The 14,463-nt window shown below is 46.5% G+C and overlaps 2 protein-coding genes across 4 annotated transcripts in view; both read right to left on the bottom strand.

Moving 5' to 3' along the window:
* Positions 1 to 14,365, bottom strand: part of TMEM272 (transmembrane protein 272) — a 74,181-nt gene extending 59,816 nt beyond the window's left edge. The window contains exons 1-2 of the mRNA XM_049701352.1: positions 14,161 to 14,365; positions 9,186 to 9,328 (exon numbers count right to left, since the gene is read on the bottom strand). The gene's annotated coding sequence lies outside the window, so the exon portion shown is untranslated. The remainder of the gene's footprint in view (positions 1 to 9,185; positions 9,329 to 14,160) is intronic.
* The window catches only part of DHRS12 (dehydrogenase/reductase 12), a 177,499-nt gene that overhangs the window by 141,346 nt on the left and 21,690 nt on the right, over positions 1 to 14,463 (bottom strand). The window lies entirely within an intron of this gene.

Here is a 14,463-nt window from a genome sequence, read left to right on the forward strand (position 1 = left end):
AACAAAGGGTCATGTATAACTGATAATAGTCATGCAAGTAGCATGAACTGATGAAACGGACTTAGCTTATGGTCCGACAGGGATGGCCAGGAGCCAGTGTTACCTCCATCATTTACCAGAATATGACTGTATGAATTTCCTAGGGCTGCCCTCACAAATTACCACAAACAACCAAAATGTATTCGCTCGTAGCTGCGGATCACGCTGTTGGCGGTGCTGGGTCTCTCCGCGGTCTCTGAGGGAGAACCCATCCCATGCTACTGTCCCAGCTTCCACTGGCTACCTGCAGTTGCCGGCGACTTGGAGGTCGGCTACCACTAGGGTGGTGGGGACACGGTGCTCCTTGACTCTGTTTCTCTGGAGAACCCTGACTGATAGAGCACTACCCGGGGGGCCCCAGGACAGCTGACCTCTAGAGCCTTGCTGTCGGTCACCATGTGACACCCACCACAATCAAACCTCTGGAACAACTTCATGTCTCACTTTTATCCAGAAGTACAGGGCCAAGGAGGGAAGGACTGACCAATCCTTTAACAACAGGTGGTCTACCGGGAAGCCCTATTTCCTCATTAGCAAACCCAGGGCTCTCTACTCTGATGCCACTGGCTGTCTGGCCAGCTCCTCACTCTTTGAATTTCTCAGGCATGACTCAGACCACCATGCTACCCAAACTTTAGGTGCCATATTTTAAGCCTCTCAGTGATCTCCTTAAAGCCCTCCTCTGTCTTGACTTGGGGTAAGATGTAGCCCAGAAGAAGCAGGGATGAAAAGAGAAGAGGAAGGGATTTCCAGTTAAAGATCACATACAGATGCATTCACCAGCTTCTACTCCCTCCCCAAATCCCAGTAAAACACGGTAAAGAGATTGTTAAAAAGACGGAAATCCACAAGAACAAAGAATAGGAGAGAAGCCAGTTGCAACCAACATTTTGAAAGCAGAAAAGCAGATGGATGAATGGAGCTGACCTAGCAGAAACACAGCTGAATTTTCAACTGGCAGCGGGGGGTGGGGGAAAGACAAGGACCAGCCCAATTTACACTGCAGAGCCACCTTCCTCCAGAAAGACATAGGAGTTAGCAGGTCAAATACTTCCTGAGGCATAGGTAAAGGTGGAGCTGATAACGGGAAGACCAGATGAAAGTCTTTTTAAGAAGCAAACTCCTAGGTCCTCTCCCCAACTCAGTAGAGCCGGAGGCTGTTGCTCCTCCGTTATGTAGGAGGTTGGAGATTTACTCTTTGAAGAGGACAAAACTCAGGGTCTTAGAACTAGAGATATCAGGTCTAGCTGAAGATGGTGATACCTTGCTAAAAATGGCTGAAGAGTGAAGATGTACCTGAAAAGTGCTGAGACACCCCACCCATCCCTAGTGGTCGCCAACCTCTAAGGTGGCTCCCAGTGGATCTGCCCTCCTGGTATGCATGCCCTGGGGCAGTCGCCTCCCACACTGAAAAGGGCTGATCTGTGTAACCAATGGGGTATTGTGGACAATGACGGAGTATGACTGCTGAGACGAGGTCATAAAAGACATTACAGCTCTGCCTTGCTCTCTCTTAAATCACTCACTCTAGGTAAGGCTGCTGTCATGTCATGAGGACACATGGGGAGGAAATGAGGCCTCCTGCAGACACCAGCAACTTGCCAGGAATGTAAGTGAGCCACTTTGGAAGCAGAACCTCTGGACCCAGGTAGATGACTTTGGACCCAGCCCATATCTCACTATGACCTCATGAGAGACCTGGGCCAGAACCATTCAGTTAAGCTGTCCTGGAATTTCTAACCCAAAGTTTGAGATGATAAACCTTTTGTACCCAAGGTTTTGGAGTAGTCTGTTATGCAGTAATAGATTAATCTCTCTCTCTCTCTCTCTCTCTCTCTCTCTCTCTCTCTCTCACACACACACACACACACACACACACACACCATTTTTTCTCCACTCAGTTCCCAAAATGCTGGCAGCCAAGCCAGCATTCTGGGAGGGAGACGCAAGAGGGAGGAGATATGGGGATATATGTATACGTATAACTGATTCACTTTGTTGTACAGCAGAAACTAACACAACATTGTAATGCAATTATATTCCAATAAAGATGTGAAAAAAAAAGATGAAATTGGTGGAATACTTAAAGTGACTGAACGGATTGAGAGGATATTAACACTGCTGGGGGAGAGTCTGAGGGTAAATAACTAACTGTTGAGTAGGGAGAAAACTGAGCAACTGGAAGAAAGCAACAGTTGTACAGTAACGTGAAACAAAGACGTGTGCAGAAAAGGGAAAACAGCAGTAGAATGCTGCTCGCTCGGCCGTGAAGAGCATTCACATAGTTAGGTAAATGTAAATACTGACTGTGATCTATCCAAAATTACAATACACAATATTAGAATAAGAGGGGGGATGGGAACCTGCCTTTTTTTCTTATCGTGAGAAGTCAGTATGTAATGCCTAAAATTAAAATGCAAAAAGCAGGTGACACAAGCATATTATTTAGAGCAGTGTTTCTCGCACTTTTGCCTACATCAGCCCCATCCTTTCTCCAGCCACCCAGAATGTCTCTCCTTCCCTGAACTTGACCTCCTTAGTGAATCTGAGCTCTTGCACCTGTCACACCTGTAATCAGAAGGGTCCTCCTTCCCTCATCCTTCACCTTTGCTGATAAGCTCACACTCATCCGTTAAGGATCGTATCACTCGCCCTAGGTTGCCTTCCCTGACGCTGGGTGGGGATCCTTCTGTGGTCCCTCTCGCACCTGTACCCACCCTGGTCACTCTGGGCTGTCCCCTCTGGTGTATTTGCCTGAATCCTCCAGAAGACTGTGAAGGTTAAGAGGGCACAGATAATGCATGTTTGAAGGCTTTGTGGCTGCCCTGGGATCCTGGATCCCAGGATCCCAGCACCTTTGGAATACCCTTCTTATGTCTGGGGAATTTCTCACCTTATAAGGGAAGGTCAGAAATTTATTTCCCAGCCTCCCTTGCAATCATGGCTCACACATGCGACCCAGGCTCCACCAATCACTCTCATCCATGCCGGACTTCAGTGAAGAAAAAGATGCCAGGCAGAAGTCATCATGTGACAGAGGCAGGAAACGAGTTCTTAGAGCCAGCAGAGCTGAGGCCCCGGCAGAAGGGTCCCTGTCTGGCACAGCGGCGTGAGCCTCAAAGCCCAAAGCCCAACTGCAGGGATGATAGGAGCTCATCTGGGGTGATTCAGAACAGTGTTCTGGGCAATGTGCCTAGCTGCGTAGCCACCAGCCCCAGTTCTCTGACTATTGGGGAGATTCTGTAAGCAACCTATTATCTTTCAATAAATACTTTGATAAACTAGCTAGAGTGTGTTGTTTTGTTTTTTAACTAAGTACCAGGACAAGGTGGAGAGTAACTGTCCCACTTTAGGCTTTATTCTCAGTGCTTAGCAAACCTTGGGCACTTAGTACTCAATACATGTTTAATGATATAGATGAATGAATGAATGAATGAATGAGGGGAGAACACGTCCCCTGAAGTCAGTGGCCCTGACCCCTGACTTCCCAGAGGGGAGGAATGTGGATGGCTGTAGGTGTTTCCAGCCCTGCCCCTTCTCAGCTTGGAAACACATATCCAGGTTCCCACTCAGGCCATGCAACCCCAGACCCCAAGAGGTGAATAAGAGATACTCCGTTGTTCTACAGAGGATACGACACTGAAGATGTATGACAATCTCTTTCACCCCAGAGAAGGGGAAATCATATGGGTGATTTCTCTCCCTCCAGCAGGTGGGTGCAAGCACACATCATCACTTCTTTTCTTTTTTTGCCCATTGTGAGCCCCTCCAGCTGGAAAGACTGGTTTTGCTCATGCTTTGGGACTGTGCTGTCTGTGCATGCCTCCCTCCTCCTCCACACTTGAAATGAGCCTTGGGTAACATAAAACAATGCTTAGCAACAGCCTGACTGGGGCTCAATTGCTAGGGGGTCACTGCACACGGAGCTGCACTTTTTGCAGAACTCAGAGCTGGTTGCTTAGCAACAAAATGCGATGCTGGTTTAACTAGTTCTAGATCTACATTTTCCTAATCAATGCAGGCAAAAGACACAGCTGAGCCCTGAGAAGAGCGAACGCTTGCTGATGTTGGTTGAGAGCTCACTCGGCTTTAGGCACTGATCTAAGCGCTGCCCACTGCATGCGTTACATCTCAGTTAATCCTCACCACAACCTGGTGAGGTAGCACCAGTATTAGCTTCAATTACAAATGAGGAAATTGAGCACAGGGAGTCCAGGGTGACACAATCAATAAGAGGTAGAATGGGGATTTGAACCCAGGTTGTCTCTGCTCCAGAACCCAAGCTTTTGTCAACTAAATTCAAATGGCCCCATTCGGTGGGCACTCCCAGAAGCCTTTCCCTTAAAACAGCTAAGGCAGAAAGCTCTTCCAATGGACCAGATGGGCATTCTTCAGCCACGTAAAAAGTTAAGCAGATCTTGGGGACTTCCCCGGTGGCGCAGTGGTTAAGAATCCACCTGCCAATGGAGGGGACACGGGTTCGGGCCCTGGTCCGGGAAGATCCCACATGCCGCAGAGCAACTAACCCCGTGCACCACAACTACTGAGCCTGCGCTCTAGAGCCCGTGAGCCACAACTACTGAGCCCACGCACCACAACTACTGAAGCCAGTGCGCCTAGACCCCATGCTCCGCAACAAGAGAAGCCATCGCAATGAGACACCCGTGCACCGCAACGAAGAGTAGCCCCCACTCGCTGCAACTAGAAAAAGCCCGCGCGCAGCAACGAAGACCCAATGCAGCCAAAAATAAATACATAAAATAAATAAATTTTAAAAACAGAGTTAAGCTGATCTTAACATATTCCTTATATCTTAAGAACTCTCATCAATGAATGACCTGGTTTGTTTTGTTTTTGTTTTTTTGTGGTACGCGGGCCTCTCACTGTTGTGGCCTCTCCCGCTGCGGAGCACAGGCTCCGGATGCACAGGCTCAGCGGCCATGGCTCACGGGCCCAGCCGCTCCGCGGCATGTGGGATCTTCCAGGACCGGGGCACGAACCCGGGTCCCCCTGCAGTGGCAGGCGGACTCTCAACCACTGCGCCACCAGGGAAGCCCAATGACCTGGTTTTGATGGCAAGCCCCCTCTACCCCCTGCCACACACGCGCATGCACACACACACACACACACACACACACACACACACACACGAAGCATCACCACGAAGATATTCTAATGACAGTTCCCTTGACTCTCCACCACCTGCCCCTCTCCAAACGCAGTAGAGTGTCAACCAAATTCTGACATGGCCCAGGGGACATTTCTTGGCCCGAGTGTCCCTGGGGGATTTGACCTGGTTCAGGGTGATGGGAGGCTGTGGCTCCATGAGGGGGGGGGTCTAGCTGGAGAGAGAGAATTGGGAGGAAAGAACCTCCTTGCAGGAGTCGCTGACCTGGGGTAACCACACGCCTCTCCAATGCCCACGAACAGTCCCCGGTGAGACTCGGCTGGCACCCAGGACACCCCTCACTGAAGGCCCCAGGGAACGAGCCCCGTCTCTTCCTCCTCAGACCCCAACTCCAAAACCAAAGCCTTTTACCTTCAGCCCTGTCCTTCCTCCACCTTGGGTGTTTAGCCCAAGGCAATTCTGTTCTAGCTGCTTTTCAGGTCTGCCTTTGGTCACCTGGGTTGCTGCTTCCTAGCCCAGAACTCTTCTTCTAAGTTGGGGCTTCTCTACTTCTTTTTCATCCTCATCCCCGGACCCTCCTCCAGTTTGTTCTTTGCAACTCTCCTGGCTGGGGTGGGGACGCCCTCCGGGAAACAAGGGAGCAGGAGGGCGACCAAACCACTTGTCAGAGCATTGTTCTATTGGCTTCTGGAACATCTCCCACATCCTCCCTAGACTCTACCATGACCTCTTCCCTTTTGAAATTCCCTGTTGGGTCTTCCCTTAAAGTGTGGTCATCAGACCGCTGTTGGCCCCTTAGGTTTGGGAACCAGGGAGTCATGAACTCATTTCATTAACATACGTGTCACCAGTTTGAAACTAAGTTTAAGTGTGAGGACCAGAAATCCTGTCGGGTTCTTCATAATCATTACATATGTAGCAACTTACACAGGCTACAAAGATTACCCTGTTCATGTCTTGGGTAACACTCAGTTAACTTCACTTCATATCATTTGCATACTTTCATTATTTACTGTTAAATTTGCATGTTTGATTTTATTACTGTGTTGTCTTATATCTTCATTTCTAAAATTGAGTCACTGGCTCCAAAGTGGCTCACTAAATGGAATGTGATGGAATGGAGGTGATGTTTAGGGAGTAACGGGTGGTGAGAAAGTGGGTAACGAAGGGTCTGGAAAAAATCAACGTTAAGTGTCTAAGTTTGTTATTAGGTATTGGAAAGCCATTAAAGGTTTTTGTTTGTTTGCTGGCACGTTTTTGTATGTGAAAATTTCTTTTGCTATTTATAATCCCAACTAGTTTACAGGAGATGGGATTCTGTCAAAAGAGTAACATTTGTTGGCAGAATACTCTGAGGAGTTTGAGATGCAAGCTGGAGGGCAGGGCAGGAAGAGAGCAATTCCCTGGGATGCTAACAGGAAAAACCTTTGGAATGCTTAGCTGGTGGTGGCTCTAGAATTTCTACCCTGCAGGGGATTAGAGATTTAGTTGGCAGGGAGCTCTGAAGCTAAAGCCCCTTCTTCCAGCAAAAACTTGTCACCCACCATTGTTCCCAGGGCTGAGCTGAGAGGCAGGGAGTGAGGGCCAGAGACGGAAGAGAGAAAGAACGCGGCGCAGGCCGGCTCTGTATGAGTGGCACTGTATGGGTCCTCTCTGCTCTCCCTCAAGGACTATGCAGCTCAGGACTTCAGAGGATGAAATGTGGTGATGTATGTAAAATGCCAAACACATAGCTCCTCAATAAATGTCTGCTCCCTACTTTTTCTCCCCTCCACCTCATGTAATATGCCCCATTACACTGTAAGGCAGGGCAGAGAATCTGCCTGGTCCATCTTTGTTTCTTCAGCTCCTTCCACAGACCCTGGCTGATAGGAGGTGCTCAGTAAATGTTTGTGTGCATGAGAGAATGGGACCTAATTTGCTAAGTGCTTCTACCAGCATTGAACCTTATGTTTGTTTGAAATTTTTCTTCTTTATCGATATCACTACAATGAATATATTTGTTCCTATGTTGGAGTTGGACTCAAGGAAGTAGAAATAGTGAGTCAAGGAGTAAATTTCCCCAAATTATTTTCTGAAGTGTTTGTATTAATTGATCATTTTACCAGCCTTGTATAAATGGCATTGGTTTTTCTACCTTCTCAAGAACTTTGGGTATTTCCATTAAAAAAAAAAAGATGCAAATGTGTGAAAAATGGGACCTTGTTCTGGATTTTAAAGTTGTATTAATTTGACTTGCGAGACTACACATTTTCTAATGCCTGTTTACTAGTTTTACTTCCTCTTTTGTGTTGATTGTCAGTTCACATCGTTTGTTTATTAAACTACAGGATTTTAAGCAATTTTCCTATCAGTTTGTATGAAGTTTTTTTAAAAATTTATTTATTTTTGGCTGTGTTGGGTCTTCGTTGCTGCACGTGAGCTTTCTCTAGTTGCAGCAAGCGGGGGCTACTCTTCGTTGCAGTGCACGGGCTTCTCATTGCGGTGGCTTCTCTTGTTGCGGCGCACGGGCTTCAGTAGCTGTGGCACGCAGGCTCAGTAGTTGTGGCCTGTGGGCTCTAGAGCGCAGGCTCAGTACTTGTGGCACACGGGCTTAATTGCTCCGCAACATGTGGGATCTTCTGGACCATGGCTCGAACCCGTGTCCCCGGCATTGGCAGGCAGATTCTTAATCCACGCCACCAGGGAAGCCCCTGTATGAAGTATTTACAGACTAAAGATATTAACTCCTATCTGGTTTGCTGCAAATTCTTTTTCCACTCTGCTGTTGGCTGTGTTATTTAAGTTCTGCTGTATGATTTTATTTCAGCTATACTGTGGTCACTTAATTTTTAAAAAACTTGCAGTTGTGTTTTTTGCTTTTCTGTGTTTTTTTCTGGAAAATTTACACTTAAAAACTTCTCCTCTGGAACTCCCCTGGTGGTTCAGTGGTAAAGAATCTGCCTTCTGATGCAGGGGACGTGGGTTCGATCCCTGGTCAGGGAACTAAGATCCCACATGCCGTGAGGCATCTAAGCCCGCGTGCTGCAACTACTGAGCTCGCGAGCCTCAACTAGAGAGAAGCCCACGTGCCACAATGAAGACCTGACGCAACCAAAAAAAATAAAAATAAAAAAAAAGTTCTCCTCCATATACAGATTTGATAAATATTCACTTTTATTTTCTTCTGGTTTTTCTCCCTCCAATAGCTCATTGTTAAGTGTGTAACTCTTGAACGTATATGGAATTACATTAGTATCTGGTGTATGGAGAGAGGTCAGGGCCAAAGATATGCTTCTGAATTGTCAATTAGGAATTCCTTCACAATGTATCAAATGACTCTTCCTTCTCTATGTGAAGCCTCCTTAGTTATATATTAAATTTATATATAATATGATGTTTGTGTCCCTTCTATTTAATGTTTTAATGCATTAGTGAGAATTTCTAAAAGGACATTATATAAAAATGGTAACATTGGGTTTCCTGGTTTTGTTTTTGGTACTAATAATGGGTTGATCTGAATTTACTCAGAGATTCTGGGAATTTAAGCAAACCTCCCTTAGCTGGGCAAGAGAGGCCCCGAGCCCCACGGATCACAAATACCAGCCAACAAAATTGTTATAATTACGATTTTTCAATCTTGTTAGAATTATTTTTGAGTTTTGTGACTGCTTTGGTAAATGGGAGTTACAAAAGGCGAGCTATGAGCAGAACTGGGTCTCCCAGAGCAGGTGACGGTAAGCACCCCAGCCTTGGTCTGACAGAAGAGAGACGCTGTAAACTCAAGAGTTCTCCTGTTCATGTGGGCTGAGAAGCAGAGCCAACCAGCCTGCAGCACAGAGAGAAGCAGAGAGACAGCCAGGGACAGGGACCCCCGGGTTCCTGGGAGCTCACTGCTTTCTGGTCTCTGACTTTTCATGACTGCGCTGCTCTATGAGATACTCTGGTGTCCTTACAAGACTTTCTCCTTTTTACTTACATTAGTTCAAGTGATTTCTATTTCCTGAACCTGAAAAAGTCCTAAGGAACAAGACCTCACCTTCGCGAGCGACCACAGGTTTTGCTGTCTCCACCAGGAACTGGACAAGCTGTCTCCTGCCGCTGTTCACAGAAGCAATCCAGCAAATCAGTGATTGGGAACATTGCTGGGATGACTCTAAGGTGTTCCTGCATCACCCAAACCTGCAAACAGAGAATGCAGTGATCAGAAATTTCTAAAATTCAGAGAAGACTTGGAACATGGGTGAAGTTACGATCAGCAGTGCGTATAAAGGCAAATGAAAAATGTGTCCTTCATCTTCTCATCACCCATGCCTCACCACACACACAATCCTTCTCTTTCCATCAGGAATTTCAGATCACCTGTTTTGTGCCAGGCACTAAGGAGAGTGAGACTTAATTTCAACAGATTGTTACACAAGCTCAGGGAGAGCTTTACAGAGGGTGCTTTGGAGTGTGGAGAAGGGTCATTTAGCCCAACAAGGGGGTCAGGAAGGGCTTCCTAAAGAATAAAAGGAAGGATAAACAGGGCATCAGGTCAGCCTCACTGACAGCAGAGTCTGGTGATCCAAACAGCTTCTTGGCCACGTTGAACGTGCAATGAGGGGGGATGGGAGGTCAACAAAGCTGTTTTCAAGCTTAAATTTGATTTGAGAACATTAGTAATAGAACAGATATGGGTAATAAATAACAGAGTCTGGGGGGTGGGAGGTGGGATGAATTGGGAGATTGGGATTGACATATATACACTAATATGTATAAAATAGATAACGAATAAGAACCCGCTGTATAGCACAGGGAACTCCACTTCGCTATACAGTAGAAACTAAGCACAACTTTGAAAAACAACTATATCCCAATTTAAAAAAGAGAGGCAGGAAAAGAAAACAGAGTCTGTAGTCTTCGTGGGTGCTTATTTCTAGAAGGTAGTAGGCGGCTGCAATAATTCTGAAGCTCCTAGATTGTTGACTTTTAAATTCAATTCCTTCTACCCAAAAGAAGTAAGAATTCTACGCTGAGCTGTGAACAAAGAAGAACTGAGAATCAACTGAAACACTTGAAGAGACTGCTGTAGTTGTTATCCTCCTCTGGATGTTATCACCCTGAGGCATGGGCTGTAGTAGTAAAGTATTTGGAAGTAAGAATTGGTGGTTTTTTAGAACCTGACTGGGATGTCCAAGACATTAAGTAACGATGATACACTTAGGGGAATAATTTTTTTTTAAGTAATACTTTTTGTTGTACAAAGTTAAACAACAAAGAAGAAACAAAGAAAAAATTCTCCACTCCGACTTCCACATAGCAATCCCAATATAGTGAAAAAACAAATACAGTCCTCCTTCAGTATGGGGGCATGAGGGCAGATTTAGAAACAAACAAACCACAGCAGACTTCCTGGGCCAGAGGGAAGAGCTGGGAGAGAGAGAAACTGGGGGAGAGAGACTAGATTTGGGAGGCGTTCTTCCCCACTGCTCCTCCCAGGTCCTGTCCTCCACCTGGAGAAGAAGGAATCTTAGAACAGTATGAACTTGAGTCTGTGAAGCCTCCAGGAGAAGCCTGCGTCTCACAGAGAGAGGAATCTGTGTCTCACAGATCCTGTGCATGTCATGTCTCTTGGCTTGGAGGTGAGGGCCCAGGGGAGGTGTCACTGAGGCCACATCTCTTTCAGGAGGGCTCTACCGAGGGAAGTGGCCAGGTCACTGTTCAGACATGAACCTAAGTGATGAGCCTGTGTTTAGGGCCTACGTGGAACTCACTGGCATGTGTCACCCAGTGGTCATTCAGCCGCTTATATCAAAGCAAGAGCCCCCACTGTAATGTTCTTTCACGCTCTTTCTCTTCAATCTTCTTGAAAGTTTCCGTCAAGGAAGGAAAATTACCAAAGGAAAAACCTCGCTATCCGTTTAGAGTTTACAGTTTGCAAACCACTTTCAAATTGATTATTTCATTTCATTCTTTCCCACAAAGCCTTTGTCTAGTGCATAGGGATTTCTTGCCTCAGCTGTCAGATTTGCCAAAGGGCACAGAGATCTTAAATTTAGCAATGTTTGCGGCAAGCCTAATTTATGTTTTTTCTGTCTCCCAACAGTTTTGCTAAGGAGTTTATGTTATTTTCCGGATTGCCCTGGAGAGGAGTTTACAAAATCTGCTTGGCAAAGGCCCAGGATTCCAAGACTGTGCCCAAGGGTCCCTGGGTTGGGGGTGGAGGGGCGCTGGGGGTGGCAGCACTGAGGTTTCTGTGTCTTGCTTTGTGTGCTATTTTCCTTCAGGAGGTACCACCTGCAGAGAGGATTCTGCAGTGGTGGCTTGGGGAGGAGGGCCAACTATCATTACAGGGAAACAGAAGGGGGAAGAGGCAGGTGTCTCATTTATTTTCAAATCCCTAGCTTCAAGCCTTTAGAAGGTGCTCAATTAACATTTTTGGAAAGAATATTTGGAGGGGGAGAGGGTGAACTTGATCATCGTTGTTGAGGAGTCGGGCAGGGGACAATGAAATGGACCTGAAAGTCAAATGAAAGCTTTCTAAGGTCAATGATTTTTGAAAAATATTTGTAAACTTGGGCTAACCAAACTCTGAAAATCAGGTGGATTAGTCGTGTAATGCAAAAATCATTTTTAGGGATTTAGCTTTCTCCCAGTAGCAATACAGTCTTTTTTTTTCCTTTTTTTTTTTTTTTTTAAGATAAATACTGTCTTATTTTCATGCCCAGAGGTGGAAGGGGTGAAAGAGATTTGGGTCAGGGAGGGGAGCTGAAAGACTATCCTTTTCCTGCCTCATCTGAGTCCCTGTAGCAGCTGCTGGCTGTGGGAAAACTGAGGGAGAGCAGGATTGGTCTGACACGCTTGGGAAACAGGGGCTTTTACTCCCGTAAGCCATCTGTAGATCTACTGGTTTGTGTCCACCGAAGCCTGGAGGGGGAGCCCCCACTCACCAGAACACTGCATTTGTCACCTCACCGCCGCTGAGCCCCCGCAGTACACCAGACTCGTGTGGTCGGGAAATAGCTGGCACAGGTGAGCAGCTTACCTGCTTACTTGCTTTCAGGCCCATCCCCTTTCCCTGTTCCTCTCAGATTGCTGGGGACTGGCCAAGTTTCCAGGTTCCTGTTCCCACTCGCTTTCCATTAGGTTGGGCCAGTGGGAGGCACGGGTGAATGAAGGGGAGAAGCTGGCATACACCAGCCCATCCTGGCCACCCCCCTTTCCAGCCTTGCCTGGGGCAGTGGCTGCATCGCTGGCAGTGACCACTTTTCCTCCTTGGACCCAGGTCTGCCACACAGCCCCTGCCCTCTCCCTCCCCACTCTCCACCATCACCATGGCCTTCCCCTTCCAGCTGCAGCTCCAGCCGGGCAGCCAAAACCCTGGGGCCTCAGGCAGCCCCTACCCCATAGTTCCAGCTTCCAGTTCCTCTAGTCCTAGGAGTGGTAGCAGCTTCCTGAAGTTGTTAATCTCTGGGTTACCTCCACCGCCCCTACCTCCTCACATCCCCCCACCCCATTTCAGCTCTTGCAACCCCTTATAGCTAGCATGCTGTATTAATTCCTTCTCCTAAACTCCCTGCCCTGGGATCTCCTTTCTTGACAGCACCCAGACTGAAACATAGGATTAACCCAGTAAGTGTTCTCAGCTAATCTGTTCATAACTCTTTCTAATCTCTGACAAACGGTGTAAGTCCACCCTTCCTTCTCTTTGTTTGTTTGGGATTTTTTGTTTGTTTGTTTTTGGCCGTACCATGTGACTTGTGGGATCCTAGCTCCCAGACTAGGGATCGAACCTGCGCCCTTGGCAATGAAAGCACGGAGTCCTAACCACCAGGGAATTCCCCATCCTTCCTTCTCTTTGAATTGTAGGCAAAAAAATTTTTTATTAAAAAATAAAAAAAGAATTGTAGGCACACACTCAGTAAACACCGACCCATCTTGCCACCCTGGCAGGAGCTCTGCACAAGGCTTCCTTTCTCCAAAGGTCCACAGAAGGGAAGGCCACCAAGGAAGACCTTCTTGAGTGGAGATTAGCTTAATCTGCCTTATTTGCATTTCTCAAATGTTTGCTCAGGAGATCAAGAAAGTTTAAACTGTATCTATTGTTTTGGCCATCTAAAAAGAATTTGCCTGTATTAAATGCATCAAAAGCTCTGTCTCCCTCAGTAAGAAAGTAGATGCAAAAACGGATCTCAAATCAGAAAATTTTGGCTTTCCATAGACAGACCAAGAAGACGTCAAAGGTTCACCCATGGGTTCTTTCTGTGCCACCGACCTTCCCCCATCTCAGACCCTGCTCCTTTCTTCCAGCTGAACCAGGGTCTGCTGTCTCACAATCACTCTGGTCCTGCAGCAAGTCAGAAAAACAACGACGAACGTGTGCTTTACCGGAGCTTTCCAAAGACAATTTTCATTTTAGAGAAGTTGTGCAAACATCTCTTCCTCTGGCTTTTTTCCACATGTACCTCTGCTCAGCCACTCCACCCCAAGAATATGAGCATCAAATGATCGCCACCAGCCAAGGGCTTGACCACCAGGGAATGTGATACTGTTTAGAGGAGGCAGTGGGTTCGGTTCTATGTTTTGGAAAAATGTTTCTTATTTAATTAATATTATTTATTGAATATGTGTTCAGAATGAAGGTCATCTTGAAAGAGATGTTTTTAAAAATGTAAACATCATCCTGAAGAAGTCTGCTATCTTTTGCAGAAAACAACCTGTTAAATCATCAATCAGAACTTTATATGACTTTAATAATAATAATAATAATAATAATAATAATAATAATAATGAATGGCAAAGACAGCAATGCTGTAAGCAGAGTGAAGAAGAAAGGGTTCATCACACAGGACAGAGCCTGAAAGACCTGGGGGGCCAGCCAACATTTGTTTATTATCAGAGGTTAAATAGATAGAGACATATCAACACCTGCACTGGAGAACTGCATGGGGAACACGTTTGTATTAATCACAACTTTAAAGGTTAGAAATGACAGAAACAGCGCAAATCATTAAGCAGAGTGTGGAACTTACTGGTTCAGGTAACTGAAAGGGCAGCTACAGACGTGGCCTCAGGCACCACTGGATTCAAGAACTAAAGCAACGACTCAGCATATTCTCTTTTGGTGTCGGTCTCCTTTTCCCGCGTGTCAGGGGACAAGGACATGAGCTCAGGTAACCCCAGCTCGACGCCATCCCAGTTAAGGACGAGCCAAAATGAAAGAGTAGACAAAAAGGGCGGAAATTCCGTAGGAGGGCTCTGATTCGCTGGGTGTGGGTGACGTATTCAGCCCTAGAGCCAATTACTGTGGCTGAGGATGAGGTGATGGTGATTGG

This window comes from Orcinus orca, chromosome 18 (assembly GCF_937001465.1).
Source record: "Orcinus orca chromosome 18, mOrcOrc1.1, whole genome shotgun sequence".
Classification (NCBI taxonomy): domain Eukaryota; kingdom Metazoa; phylum Chordata; class Mammalia; order Artiodactyla; family Delphinidae; genus Orcinus; species Orcinus orca.